Below are 11,746 nucleotides of genomic sequence, written 5' to 3' on the forward strand. Positions count from 1 at the left end.
TCCTGGCCTAGTTTTCACAGCTGATATTGAGCTTCTCCAGTGGTTCTTTCCACAGATGTAATCGATCTGATTCCTATGCATACCATCAGGTGAAATCCAAGTATATAACCTGCGTTTATGTCTCTTAAAAAATGTATTTGCTATGAATAAGTTATTGACTGTGCAAAATTCGATCATTCTCTCTCCAGCTCCATTTCTGTCACTGAGTCCATGTTTTCCAACTACTGAATCTTCTTCCTTGTTCCCAACTTTTGCATTTTAGTCACCCATTATTATCAATGCATCTTGATTGCATGTTCGATCAATCTCCGATTGTAAAAGTTGTAAAAACCTTCTATATCCTCTTCCTTGACTCTGGTTGTTGGTGCATATATTTGAATGATAGTGGTATTCACTGGACTTCCCTGTATGCGAATTCTACCTCATAGTGACATCAATATACAGTAGAACAGCCCCTTAGGGTTTCCTAGACTGTAAATCATTACAATAGCAGATGGCAAATTTGAAGTGCTGACCTTCTGGTTTAGCAAACAAATGGTCAATTTCAATTGGTAACCTTACATGTTTCAGTGCAGAACTGCATTCGGTGAGTGTTAGCTCTCGAAAGTAGATTTCCAAACTTTCTTCCAAAGCATCCCTGGGTAGGTTCAAACCACCATACTTTGGGTTAATAGAGAAGTGGTTCACTGTTTCTGTCACCTGAGGGGTCCTTGGAGAAGGTCAGAGAGATAAACACTGGAAGTTTACATGTTATTACTCTAAGATACTCAAAGATCACTTAGAAGAGAGAAACAGATGAGGGAAAGAACAGATTAGAAGTGATATATGATTGAATATTATGGTTAGCACAGGAATCCAGAATTAAGGGTGCATAGAGAAGTGAACTCGGGGTGGTTGTGGGGGGGAAGGGATGTGGGAATTGTATACTAATGAAGGAATTTTTTTTCTCTTCGGAGGGGGAAGCAAGCTGGTGGGGAGGGGTGGGCAGGGAGAAAAGTGTGGCAATGAATGAATGGAAATCCAAAACCTCTGTAAATGTCTATTAAAATTAATTAAAAAAAAGAAAGAAGAGAGAAATGAGAGAATACTATGCCATACCTGGGCTCCTAGGATATCCATTTTGTTGTTGTTTTTGTTATTAGGTGCTGCTGAGTCAAAAGCAACCCTATGAACAAACAACTCTATGAACAACAAATCCGAACCCTGTCCTATCCTGTACCATACCCACAATCTCTGACACACTCAAGCCCATTGCTGTAGTCAATGTGTCAATCTACCCAGTTGAGGGTCTTCCACTCCTTTGTCAAAGAGCACACTGGCCACACCTTTTCCAAGACGTTTTTGTTTGTTGTTTTGGCCATCTATGGGATGTTCAGTGCTCTTCTCCAACACCACAGCTCAAAGGCTTCAATTCTCCTGCCACCACTAATAATTGTGCAGCTCTCAGATGCTTAGCAAGTGATCGGAAAGACTGCCTGAATCAGATGCACCTTTGTCTTCGAAGTGGCATCCTTACTTCTCTTTTTATTGGTTTATTTATTTTGCTGTTGTTGAAAATGCACACAAGAGGACATACACAAATTCAACTCTTTCTGCATGTGCAGTTAGGTGACACATGATTTTTTTTAGTTTATCCTCCTCTGCGTGGTTCCCCTTCTGTTAACATAAACCCGCTGCCTTGACCTGCCTATCTAAACTCGTGATTAGCTGCTGTCATTTTGTTTGTGCATAGACAGTTCTTTGAAAGAACACAATGATCAAGGTAGACATTGTTTACTAGCTAAGCAAACTAACTAAGCAAACTTTACTAATTAAACTATGGTTATTCTCAAGACTTTTTTTTAAATAAAAACAATTTCAAAGCATTTATTATGATCTGGCAATAATATAAGACCAGTCAAAACAGTATGAACTGTTTCAGAACAATTTAAAACAAAACAAAAGAAAATAAAACCTAAAACAGAAGGGGAAAATAAAAAAACAATTGCCCTCAAAAACTTTTCATTTTCACTTCACTGATCATTTTTAGTTGGATACACTTTGTAGAAGAGTAATATTATCGCCTTTCAACATGATCCGACCCAGTTGTTTTCTTGACTTTGTTTTAGAATGAATCTCTTCCGCATCATCTAATACCAGGTTCATATATTCATCAAAACCTATGATACAACCCTCTATCCGCATATTCACTTGTTCATAGAGCCACACTTGAATCCGAGATCTATTTTGCAGGTATCTGAAGATGAGGTTGATGGGCTGCACCATCACCTTCTGCACTTTCTGGCCCTGACTATGGTATGCCATGGTGGGAGGTCACAAAGACCAGTCTAAACCCCACGCTAGCTCGAAAAGCCTATTCTCAAGACTTTTTAAGGTGGTTTTTCTGGTTTGCTTTTTGTTGTTTTTATTGTAAAAACATGTATGGAAATATGAGAGGTAAGAGGTGAAAGCAGAGGGGTGAGGATGGGTAGGGGTGAAATCACAGGGTTACATAATTTTGTGGGTGGAGGGAGTGGGTAAAGGAAATGAGAAAGATATAGCGGGGACTGGAGGAGACAGGGTAAAGTGGGCATAGTTCAATGGTGATTTATTTTTTTATACACAAAGAGATTGTCTTTTTTATTTGTGGGTTTCCCATCTGGGAATAGGAGCAACAACTCTCTGACTGCTTCATGTGAATACAGGCATTGCGATGAAGGGGAAAGGGAGCCTCCTAACAATTTTCTGGTGGTCTTGCATTGAAGCTGCTTGTGTATTGTTCAGCAAGAAGATATTTTTTCCCTTTTTTAAAAATTTATTTTAATGAAAGTTTACAGAGACTTTGTATTTCCATTCATTCATTGTTGCACATTTTCTTCTCTGCCACTTCCCCCTCCCCCCCCAGTTTGCTTTTCTCTTTGGAAAGTAGAAAAAAAAATCTTTCATTCTTATACAATCCCCCTTCTCCCCATCCATTCCACTATGCAGCTTTCATTATGGATTCTTGTCATGACAATAATACCTAATCATATATTCCTCCTAAACAGTTCTCTCCCTCATTTGTCCCTCAGCTGTTTCAATGCAATATACATTATTTATCCCCTCTCAATTTCTACCCAACTCCGATGTCAGTCCCACTTCACAACAGTGGCATAATGGAGTATTTGTCCTTTGGTGACTGAGATATTTCACTCAGCATAATGTCCTTCAGGGTCACCCATTTTGTATAACATTTCATTATATTTATATTTTGTAATATTTGTATAATATTTCATTAGTTCCTTGTTTTTCAATGCAGCACATATATATATCCCTATGCAGTATGAATATACCACAGCTTCTCTATCCATTTGATTGTTGATGGGCACATGGATTGTTACCATCTCTTTGCTATTGTGAAAAATGCAACAATAAACATGGATGTGCCTGTATCTATTTGAATGTCAGTTCTGATTTCTTTAGGGTATATTTCCAGTAGTGGAATTGCTGGGCCAAATAGTTTTTCTATTTGCAACTTTTTGAGAAAGCACCATATTGCTTTTCATAGTGGTTGCACCATTTTACACTCTCATCAACAGTGAATAAGAGTTCCAGCTTCTCCAGAACCTCACCAGCATTGGTTGGTTATTGTTCTGTTAAATTTTGCTATTCTTACTGGAGTGAGATGATATCTCATAGTTGTTTTGATTTGCATCTCTCAGAGCTATACATTTTGAACATTTCTTCATGTGCTTGTTGGCCATCTGAATGTCTTTTTTTTTTATAATGTCTTCTTTGGTGAAATGTCTGTTCATATTCTGTGGCCATTTTTCAATTGGGTTGTTTACCTTTATCTTGTTGTGGCACTCGAGTATTCTATAAGTTCTAGATATAAGTTCCTTATTAAACATGTCATTACCAAATAATTTTTTCCGAATCTGTGGCTTCCCTTTTTACCCTGTTAGAGAAGTTTTTGGATGTGCATAGGAATTTGATTCTTAGAAGGTCCCATTCATCTGTTTTAGGGTTTTCAGGATGCTTGGAAGACCGTTTATGTTTTGGGTTAGGACTTCTAGAGTTCGTAGCTTTTCTCTAATGAAGTTTATAGTCCTTGTTTTTAGTCCTAGGTCCTTGATCCACTTTGAGTTGGTTTTTGTGTTTGGAGTGAGGTGTGGATCTTGCTTGAGTTTTCTACAGATGGTTTTCAAATTTTGCAAACACCATTTAAGAAGGCTGTCATTTTCCCACTTAACTTATTTCATCTCCTTGTCAAAAATCAGTTGACCATAGGTAGATGGTTTGATTCGTGGGTTCTCAATTCTATTCCATTGATCTGTGTGTCTGTCATTGTACCAGTAATGTCTTGACCACCATAGCAAATTGAAATCAGAGAGTGAGATGCCTCTTACCTTGTTTCTCTTTTTAAGGAGAGCTTTGCTTATTAGGAGCCTCTTTCCATTCCAAATGAAACTGGAGATTGCCTTTTTCCATCTCATCGAAGAATGTAATTGGTATTTGTATTGGGATTGCATTGAACATGTAAATTGTCTTTGGTAGTATTGCCATTTTCACAATATTGAGTCTTCCTATCCATGAGCAAGGTATATTCTTCTATTTCTCCATATCTCTTTTTGTTTCTTGTAGTAATGTTTTGTAAATTTTTTAACGTGTGTGTGTATGTACCGTCAAATTGGATCTGACTGGTACAGGATGAAATTGTCCCTCCTTCTCCAGCAAAGCAACTGGTGGATTTGAACTGTGTGTCTCTGGGATTGCAGTACAGCTTCTTGCCACTAGTCCACCAGAGCTCCCTTTATAATTTTCTTTTAATAGATCCTTTGTGCTTCTGGTAAGATATATTCCCAAGTATTTAATCTTGTGATTAGCTATTGTGAAGGGTATTGTTTTTATTAGCTCAACTGTGTATTCTCTTTGCCACTGCAGAGAAATCCAATTGATTTTTGTATGTTGATCTTGTATCCTGCCACTTTGCTGAGTTGGTCAACTATGTCCAGTAGTTTTCTTGCTGAGTCTTTAGGGTTTTCTAAGTATACTATCATAGCATCTGCATAGAGAGATAATTTTACCTCCTCTTTGCCAATTTAGATACCTCTTATTTCCTTATTGCTATGGCTAAGACTTCCAATACAATATTGAATAGGAGAGGTGACAGTGGACATCCTTGCCTAGTTCCTGTTCTTAAAGGGAATGCCTTTAATCTCTCTCCATTGAGAACAATGTTGGCTCTCAGGTTTGCATATATACTTTTTACTATGTTGAAGAAATTCCCCTCTAATCCTATTTTGTTGAGTATTATTATCAGAAAACGGTGTTGTATTTTGTCAAAGTCCTGTTGTTGTTGTTGTTGCAATTGATAGGATCATGTGGTTCTTGTTCTTTGATTTATGTAATGAATTACATTGATTATTTTTCTTATGTTGAACCATCCTTGCATACCTGCTATGAATCCCACTTAGCCATGGTGAATTATTTCTTTGATGTATAGTTGGATTCTATTGGTCAGCATTTTATTCAGGATTTTTGCATCAATGTTCATGAGAGATATTGGCCTACAGTTTTCTATTTTGGTGGTGTCTTTACCTGGCTTTGGTATCAAGCATATGTTTACTTCATAGAATAAGTCTGGGAAAATCCATCTTTTTCTATTTTCTAAAATAGTTTATGTAGAATTGGTGACAGTTCTTCTCTGAATGTTTGATAAAATTCACTTGTAAAACCATCTGGTCCAGGGCTCTTCTGGCTGGAAGTTGTTTTACTACCTTTTCAATTTCTTCTTTTATAATGGGTCTGTTCAGATGTTTAATTTCAGTTTGTGTCAGTTTAGGTAGGTTGTGAATTTCTAAGTATTTGTCCATTTCCTAGGTTTTCATATTTGTTTGAGTATAGTTTCTCATAATATTCCAATGTTAGCCTTTTAATTTTGGTTGGCTCTGTTGTAATGTTGCCCATTTCATCTTCATATTATTTGTGTCTTTTCCTTTGTTAGTTTTGCTAGAGGCTTGTCGATTTATTGACCTTTCAAAGAACCAACTCCTAGTTTTGTTGATGGTTTCAAATGTTTTCCTGTTTTTCTATCTCATTTCTTTCTGCTCTAATTTTTATAATTTCAGGGTTTTTTTAGAGGGTGTTGGGGTTTCTTGCTGTTCTTTTAGAAGATATTTTTATGACCTTTTTTTTTGGTCTGGACTGCAAGATGTTTGTGTGGGTGAGTCCAGTGGGAATGGCTGGCTGAACTTTGAGGCTCCATCCACCTTTGCTTTCTTAGCTGGCAGTTATATTTACCTTTTGTCTCTGGAACCAGGCTCAGGGTTCAGGTTCTGGAACAAGGCTCAGTGTTCAAATTACCTATAGGAAAGGGAGCAAACTTAGAGAGAACAAATTTGTGAGTTACAAAGGAAAGGGTTTTTTGGAGGTGTTACTTACAGGTGTACTGGAGAAGGAGATGAAGAAAAGTAGCTTAGATAAAGTTCCTCAAACACAACAGATGCCTCTCCCCAGGGGCTGGGTGGCTCTTCCCAGAGGCTGAGAGGCTCTCCGCAGTGAGAGGGTAGCTCTCTTCAGCAGCTAGGCAGCTCTCCTCAGGGGCTGGACGTCTCTCCATCACCTACCAGGGACCACAGTCAGGCACAGAACTTCTGGCTCTCGTGCCACCATGATTGCCCCCTTCCAATCCTCCCAGTAGTCTAATTTTAACTCGAAATAGGTATTATTACTTTCCCCTTCCATGGAGAAGGGGCTTCCAGAGTGGTGAACAGACCTGCTAAAGGTTGAAGAAAATAATAAAAGCAATAGAACAAGAACTCAAATCAAGGTTATCTGAAGGCAGGCTGTGAGGTGGCAAGCTCCAAATAGATTGGCCATCTTTTGCAAGCAAAATCCTTCTGAAGATCATTTTCAAAATGGCCAGAAGAGCACACTCAGGCTTCATACAGCCTTACTTCTCAATAATTTGGCGAGGTCTCTAACTGCAGACTTTCCTAGTGCAATGTGTCTCCTGATTTCCAGACTACTGATACCAAGATGAAGTTGTTGACAGTTTCAACCTCTTCTCCATCCATTATAATTTGCCTATTGGTCCAATGGTAAGAATCTTTGTTTTCTTGACATTGAGATGCAATCCATGTTGAAGGCTGCCCAGTAGGGTTTGTAAATTTTCATGCAAATGAAAATTATTGAAAGGAAAAAAAAACCCAAACCCCAACACAATTAGTTAGACCCTTCTTGGTCATGTTGTCTAAATTAGCACATCATTTTATTCCTCTTTATGCCTTTAAATGACATTAGTTTATTTTTTATGGCCCAAATAAATTGTTAACCCTGAAAAAGTAGGCTTCAAATTGTTATAAATGTGGCTTAGTGTTACAACAGAAACACAGCAGAACAAAAGATCTCAGCAAGGCATTTTACTTCTGCAGAAGGTTGCTTAGGCCAACGTAAACCTGACCAACAAGCATACCAGCAGGCGGTTCACTTTGATTTAGATCTGATGCAAAAGCTAGGGCTGTGTCTCACCCTACTGGTCAAAGGTTTTGACCTCACAGTCTTATTGTTACCTAGTTTGCTAATTTGACCTGTGCTTGAAAGGAAGGGACTTGAAAATATAAGGATAGGGCTTGACAAAGTTTGGAATGTCTTTGTTGCAGAGGATTATAGTGCATCAGGAACTGGCCTTGGCTGGTTCCAAAGAAGAATGCAGGAGTCTTGGAGCTGCAGCTGCAGAGTCGGGATTTTTTCACCTCATGCCACTGAAGGCCAGCTGATGAAATACAGCAACTCTCAAGGATCAGCTGATTCAGAATCTTCTTAAGGAAGAACAGACCTCCCAGAATATGATTATATTTGTTGGGCTTGTTACAGTTGTTGGCATGGCCTATGCCATCAGTATTTTAATGAAGAACTTGGTAGATGAACTTGCATTTGTTGATGTCATGAAAGACAAATTAAAAGAAGAGAAAATGGATCATCACCATGGTGGCCTTTCCCTTAGAATACAAAAAAAAATTGTCTCTGGTAAAGACCATAATGTAACTGCAAATTCCAAGCTGATTATTATCACAGCAGGAGCATATCAGCAGGAGGAGGAAAGCTATCTTAATTTGGTCCAGCCCAACATGAACATCTTTAAATTCATCATTGCTAATGTTGTAAAGTACAGTCCAAACTGCAAGTTGCTGTTGTTTCTAATCCAGTGGATATTCTTACCTACGTGACTTGGAAGATCAGTGGCTTCCCCAAAAACCATGTTATTGGCAGTGGATGCAATCTGGATTCAGCACAGTCTCGTTACCTAATTGGGGAGAGGCTGGGAGTTCATGCACTGAACTCTCATGGGCGGACCTTTGAAGAACACAAAGACCCTAGTGTGCCTGTATGGGGTATAATGAATGTGGCTGGTGTCTCCCTGAAAAATTTATGTCATGAATTAGGTGCTGAACAGAGGAAAGAGGTTCACAAACAGGCAGATGACATTGCTTGAGAAGTGACCAAAATGAAAGGCCATACCTCCTAGGCCATTGGACAGTCTGTGGCAGATGAAGCAGAAAGTATAATGAAGAATCTTGGGCAGATATATTCAATTTCCACCATGATTAAGGATCTTTATGGAATTAAATGTTCCTTAATCTTCCTTAGTGTTCCTTGCATCTTGGGGGAGAATGGAATCTCGGACGTCGTGAAGGTGGCTCTTATTCCTGAGGAAGAGGCTTGTTTGAAGAAGAGTGCAGATACAATTTAGGGAATCCAAAAAGAGCTGCAAGGGAGCTCTGGTGGCCTGTTCAAATCCACTAGATGCTACGCTGGAGAAGGAGGGGAAATCCGCTCCTGTGCCAGTCAGACCCAATTCGATGGAACCTGGAACCAAACACAACAGTTACATAACAAAAGGGGGGAGCTGCAGTTTGAAAGTCTTCTATTGCACCACTTCAGTGTGTAGACTACAAAAGGACTTTAATTGGGGGTTGTGCATGTTGTCCTTTTTATCTCATCTGTGATTAAAGCAGTAAAATTACAATGTAGGAAAAACATTAATTTCCTAAAGGTAGACATAGGAATGGTCCATAAAACCCTACAGCTATGTCCTAACGGTACTTACCTGTGTAGATCTAAATTAGTTAGTATAAAAGAATTCCACAACGTCTCAGACACCACTGCCAGTGTCACACATACTACGCCTGCCCTGAAAACTAGAATGTTCTCTGTGTTTTAACTAACTTCCACCTTCTTGTTTTTTCAGTCTCATCCTGTGTTCCAATGTACAGATTCAATATTGCATGTCTTGTGCATTATTGTTCTAAAGGATCTTATTTTGTATACTATGTTTATCAGAGTAATGTACATTGCTACTCTGATAATGTAATGTTTTGTAAAGATCTACATATATGCAATGCAACAATATGTCATACCAACTAAATCACCAAATAAATCATGAACGGGGTGGGGGGGAACCAACAAAATAAAAGAGTACAAGGAAAAGGGAGTTTGACATAGTAATTTTCAGGAAAATGTTCTTGTTTCAGCTTCAACTCCATCCTGCAGCTTTTAAAGAGAAAAATACTTTTTTTCTTTCTAAATATATGTTTTCACTACAATGTTTACATTCCCTACATACATGGGAACATAGAGTAAATGTTCAATAAAGAGATGAAGAAGAAATAAATCTTTAATCTACAACCAGGAAAAGATAAAATAGATGAATGGGACCTTCCAAGAATCAAATCCCTATGCACATCCAAAATCTTCTCCAACAGGGTAGAAAGGGAAGCCCCAGACTGGGGAAAAGTATTTGGTAATGACATGTCAGACAAGGGACTTATATCCAGAATTTATAAAATACTTGAGCATCACAACAAGATAAAGGTAAATAATCCAATAGAAATGGACACAGGATACGAAAAGACACTTCCCCAAAGAAGACATTCAGATGACTAACAAGCATGTGAAGAAATGTTCAAAATCCCTAGCTCTTAGAGATGCAAATCAAAACAACTGTGAGATATCATCTCACCACAGTTAGAATAGCAAAATTTAACAGAACAGCAAGCAACAAATGCTGGCGAGGTTGTGAAGAAACTGGAACCCTTATTCACTGTTGGTGGGAGTGTAAAATGGTGCAAACACTGTGGAAAGCAGTATGGCACTTTCTCAAAAAGTTGCAAATAGAAATATCATTTGACCCAGCAATTCCACTACTGGGAATAAACCCCAAAGAGATCATACCTGACATACAAGCAGATATATGCACACTCATATTTATCGCGGCTTTGTCCACAATAGCAAGGAGTTGGAAACAACCTAAGTGCCCATCAACAAACGAATGGATAGAGAAGCTGTGGTATATTCACACAATGGAATACTACACTGCATTGAAAAACAAGGCACTCATGCAATATAATTCAAAATGGGTGACGCTGGAGGACATTATGCTGAGTGAAGTATCTCAGTCACAAAAGGACAAATACTGCATGGTGCCATTTTTGTAAAACAGCACTCACCTCAGGATTGGGGGGATACTGAGAAAGATGGGTTCAATAATGTATACTGCATTGAAACAGATGAGGGAGAAAACTGTTTAAAAGGGATATGTGATTAGGTATTATTGTCATGACAGCAGTCCAGAGTGAAGGCTACATAGTGGAGTAGATCTGAGGGGAGGGATTGTAAAACAATGAAAGAATTTTTCTTTTACTATTCCAAGAGGGTAGTGTACTGGGGGGCGGGGGGAGGCGAGGGTTGGAAGGGGAGAAAAGTGCAACAATGAATGAATGGAAATCCAAAGCCTCTGTAAATTTTCATTGAAATTAATAATAAATTTTAAAAAACAGAAATAATTTTTTAAAAGCCAATAACCTTTAGAACATGGAGGCAGTTTTTAGAGAGAATTCTCTCTGCTTTCCCAGATCTACAATACAGTGCTGTGGATATTACAATCCGTTTGTTGTATTGACAAGTGACTATGCAAAGACCCCCTTGTGTCCACTAATACCTCTAGTGGAAGAAAAGGAATTTTAGGTGGCCTGGTGGTAAGGACTTGCACCACCAACTCAAAGGCAAGTGGTTTGCATCCACCAGTTGTTTTGTGGAAAAAAGATTGGCAATTTCCTTTCCTGTGATTTACAGCCTCTGAAAACGCAGTGAAGGGTAAGCTACGAGCTGGTTCAGGTTTGATGATGAGGACAGTGAGCATGAGTGGGAGGAATGGTGTGAGCAGAAATGTGTATCTATGTCTTAATCCCCAGAACCTGTGTATAAGACCTTATTTGGGGGAAAAGAAATTTGCTGATGTAATTAAGAACTTGGGGATACGGAGATCATCTTGATAGTCCCAAACAAAAGAAAATTCAAATGCACTGCCATTGATTCCAGCAGATGGCAACCTCCACCAAGTTTCTGAAGCTATAAATTGTAATGGGAGGAGGCTGCACATATTTCCCCTCAGGAGCTGGTATATTTGAAGTCCTGACCTTTAGGCTAGCAGTCCAATAATTAATTTTCTATACCACCATGGGTCCTTTGAATAATTCCCCAAAACCAAACCCAATTTAGTGACCCTCCATTAGGTTTCTAAGGCTATAAATCTTTATGAGAGTAAAATGTTTGTCTAACGAATGGCTAGAGAAGCTGTGGTATATTCGCACAATGGAATACTATGCTGCATTGAAAAACAAGGAGCTCATGCAATATTATTCAAAATGGTTGACTCTGGAGAACATTATGCTGAGTGAAATATCCCAGTCACATAAGGACAAATATTGCATGATGCCACTGTTGT

General features: G+C 38.6%; 1 pseudogene; it reads left to right on the forward strand.

The window, feature by feature from the left end:
• The first annotated feature begins 2,417 nt into the window (after nucleotides 1-2,417).
• LOC102851106 overlaps nucleotides 2,418-11,746 on the forward strand; it is a 66,262-nt pseudogene continuing 56,933 nt past the window's right edge.

The sequence above is a fragment of the Elephantulus edwardii genome, unplaced genomic scaffold, assembly GCF_000299155.1.
Source record: "Elephantulus edwardii isolate Elephantulus edwardi_28Jun2011 unplaced genomic scaffold, EleEdw1.0 scaffold00302, whole genome shotgun sequence".
Lineage (NCBI taxonomy): Eukaryota > Metazoa > Chordata > Mammalia > Macroscelidea > Macroscelididae > Elephantulus > Elephantulus edwardii.